Source organism: Triticum aestivum, chromosome 4B (genome assembly GCF_018294505.1).
Source record: "Triticum aestivum cultivar Chinese Spring chromosome 4B, IWGSC CS RefSeq v2.1, whole genome shotgun sequence".
NCBI lineage: Eukaryota > Viridiplantae > Streptophyta > Magnoliopsida > Poales > Poaceae > Triticum > Triticum aestivum.
Window position 1 is genome coordinate 348,879,481 of NC_057804.1, and position 4,228 is coordinate 348,883,708.

The window sequence follows — 4,228 nt, forward strand, 5'->3', positions numbered from 1 at the left end:
ACTTGATTGTGTATTGTTTTCAGTATGTGGACTAATCATTAGCTCTCTTGATGTTTAAATGCAATGCATAAACATGAGTTTAGTACATTCTTTTCAACCGCAAAATGAAGTACATTCTTTTGGCTAACTAGAGGGTTCAACAAGTGCATTTTAGCATGGCAAATTGCCACACATGGGCAAATCCATAATCAAGTGCATAAGACACAGCTTACTTCATAATTCAAAGTTGCATCCCAGTTCAAACTACAACATCAAATTCCATCATCTCTTACTACTACTTCCTAGACCAAATTCCATCATCTCTTACTAGTACTTCCTAGCTCAAATTCCACCATCTCTTACTGGTACTTCCTAGATCGACGTGCATCATCACTTAGTACTACTTACTACATCAACTTGCATCGTCACTTCTTCCATCCATCCGTAAAACAATGCATGTTCAAGAATATAACAGTTTATAGTTCAAACTAATTTTCTAAATGTGTGTAATAAAAATAATATATTTTTAATTATTTGTTCCTCTACATGTGTGTAATAGCATAATATAATTTAGCTAATTTTTTCTCAATGTGTCTACTAACACAATATAATTTCAACTATTTTTTTCTATATGTGTGCAATAATAGAAATATAATTTTAACTAATTTTATTTCTTTCTAAATGTGTGTATAACACAATATAATTTAAATATTTTTTTCTAAATGTGTGTAATAAATATAATTTAATTTTAACTACTTTTTCTAACTGTGTGCAATAGCACAATATAATTTTAACTAATTTTTAATCTAGATGTGTGTACTAACACAATATAATTTTGACTAATTATTTTTCTAAATGTGTGTACTAACACAATATAATTCAAACACATTTTTTTCCTAAATGTGTACTAACACAATATAATTTTAACTAAATTTTAATCTATATGTGCGTACTAAGACAATATAATTTTAACTAATTTATTTTCTAAATGTGTGTACTAACACAATATAATTCAAACAATTCTTTTTATAAATGTGTGTACAAACACAATATAATTCAAATTAATATTTTACCTAGCTAGCTACAATATAATTCAAACCAATATTTTACCTGGCTAGCTACAATATAATTCAAATAATATTTTACCTAGCTAACTATAAAATAATTCAAACTCATTCATCCTTACTAAACCCTAATACAAATTTTCTACCGAACTGCAATAAAATTGAGATTGGTTTTACCTCCATGGCGTGCCGGCGGGGCGTGCAATCCTCAGAGAGCGTCGGGGAAGCGGGGAGAGCGACGCGGCAGGGTCACCTCCTTTGCCCTTGCATGCATCCTCCTCCTACATAGGTTGGCTGATGAGGCACCGGGCAGCGCATCCAAGCCGCATCGCCATGACCGCCCTCGTCGTGGCCCTGGTCGCCCTCGCCCTCGCCCTGGACGCCCTGGACCGCGCCCTGGCCAGCTGCATGACCTGAAGGAATATATGCCCTAGAGGCAATAATAAAGTTGTTATTTTATATTTTCTTATTCATGATAAAGATTTATTATTCATGCTAGAATTGTATTGATCGGAAATCTAAATACATGTGTGAATACATAAACAAAAACTGTGTCCCTAGTAAACCTCTGCTAGACTAGCTTGTTGATCAAAGATGGCTAAGGTTTCCTAACCATGGACATGTGTTATCATTTGATAACGGGATCACATCATTAGGAGAATGATGATGGACAAGACCCATACGTTAGCTTAGCATAATGATTGTTTAGTTTGTTGCTATTGCTTTCTTCATGTCAAATACATATTCCTTCAACTATGAGATTATGCAACTCCCGGATACCGGAGGAATACCTTGTGTGGTATCAAACGTCACAACGTAACTGGCTGATCATAAAGATTCTCTACAGGTATCTCCAAAGGTGTTTGTTGAATTGTCATAGATCAAGATTAGGATTTGTCACTTCGAGTATCGGAGAGGTATCTCTGGGACCTCTCGGTAATACACATCATAAGAAGCCTTGCAAGCAAAGTGACTAATGAGTTAGTGACAGGATGATGTATTACGAATAAGCAAAGAGACTTGTCGGCACTACTGCAGGATGCTGCTAATGCGACACTACGATCAGAGAACCTTCGATGAAACTGTGTGCGATGCAATAATCACAAACGGTGGTGTAAAAACCCCGTCAAAAAAGGTGCAAAACATTTGCGATGACGGATGCATCAAACACGATTCAGATTTTAGTTGCGTGTGCGACGCAAGGAATACGGTTCAGTTCAATTAACTGTTTGCGATGAGGAAGAACAAAAGGAACGGGCAGCCAGATGAAGGTGTGTGCGATATACATCATACGGTTCACTCGGATGAACTGTTTGTGATTAGGCAACACAAAAAACGGTCAGTCAGATCAAGGTGTGTGCGATATACGACATGCGGTTCACTTGGATGAACTGTTTGCGTTGAGATAAGAAAACAGAGACGGTTCAATATAACAAGATGTGTGTGATACGCGGCAAACAGGTCTGTAATCAGAAATGTGTTCGAAGACCGATAATAACATAGAGGATTGCTGCTAATAAGACGTGTGTGTTGTGCGATGGGATTGCATACAGGACAACAATACACACGCACACACACACACACACACACTTACAAGGACATGGTTGTATAACCAAACTAAACATCCAATTACATAGGTGGCTACTACAACCATGGCATTTGCACACACCGAAGTAAACTATTACATGCATAATTACATAGGTGGCTACTACACACATGACATTTCCACACACCAAAGTAAATTATATATTACATGCATGATTAACTAGGATAAACGATCATCTGATTGTCATCTACTTCTTGTGACGCTTGCTCAGCTTGTGGCTCGATCCGTCCTCGTAGATTTGGGTAACGAGGCACTTCCTCATGTCAATGATCCGCCTGTACATCTTGTAGCATGTGTACACGCTCTTGGTCGCGAACCTGAGGTGAGGTTCATCTAGTTGTCGCATCCAGGCCTCGTGCCAGGACATGGGACGTGATTTTTTGGCATCTTGCTTCATCTTTTCGTAGTATGGGTCGATGATTGTCGAGGCGAGTTCAACCAGGGAGTCCTTCGTGCTGCCCCAGACCCTATAGTGCTCACGGATTTTGACAAGATTCTTGCAGGCCAAGCCCGTAACCCTGAGCGCTTTTACATTGTCGGTGGTTTCCACCATAGCGAACTTGTAGTCGATGCTGTTGACAAACCTGGCGAAACGGTCAGAAGGCAACTGCTCAACAGTGTTGATGTAGTCATCCACCACGGCCGAGTCAATGGTGTACACCATCGAGAGATCTATCTCCCTCATGTGGGTCTCCACTTTATGCCCGCCAAACTCCATTGGAGCGCTGCTAGACATCCCTCTCTATGTGTCATCGTGGGTGTGCTTGTTGTGTTGTGGGGCGTGGTCGAAAGGTTGAAGAGACTAAGGTTATAATGGCCGCGAGAATTAAAGGGGAAGCCGGACGGCCTGGAATATCGGCATGGCTTGATGGCAGTTCTAATTTGCAGCGCATAACTCCATCGTGTCGCACGTAACTGCATCGCGTGGCGACGCATGCAGCGCAATTGCATGCATATGGGGCCCCCGACATGATCGTGCGTAGGCCCAACCGCTGGCAGAGCGCAAGTTGAGGGACGCGAGCAAAGCGCTCCGCTGAAAGGATCGAGAAGAGGTGTCTAGAGGGGGGCAGGTGATTAGACCCTCGACAAGTAAAGATAGCAGTTTTTAAGTTTTTCAAGTTGAGGTTGGAAATTAGCACAATTTCAAGCATTCATAATACAATGCAAGCAAGCATGCAAAGAGTATATGAGCAGTGGAAAGTAAAGCATGCAACTTGCAAGAAAGTAAAGGGATGGGATTGGAGTGTGCAAACGCAATTGGAGACACGGAGATTTTTGGCGTGCTTTCGATAGGTGGTGCTATCGTACATCCACGTTGGTGGAGACTTCAACCCATGAAGGGTAACGGTTGCGCGAGTCCACGGGGGGCTCCACCCACGAAGGGTCCACGAAGAAGCAACCTTGTCTATCCCACCATGGCCATTGCCCGCGAAGGACTTGCCTCACTTGGGTAGATCTTCACAAAGTAGGCGATCTCCTTGCCCTTAAAAACTCCTTGGGTTAACTCCACAATCTTGACGGAGGCTCCCAAGTGACACCTAACTAATCTAGGAGACACCACTCTCCAAAAGGTAATAGA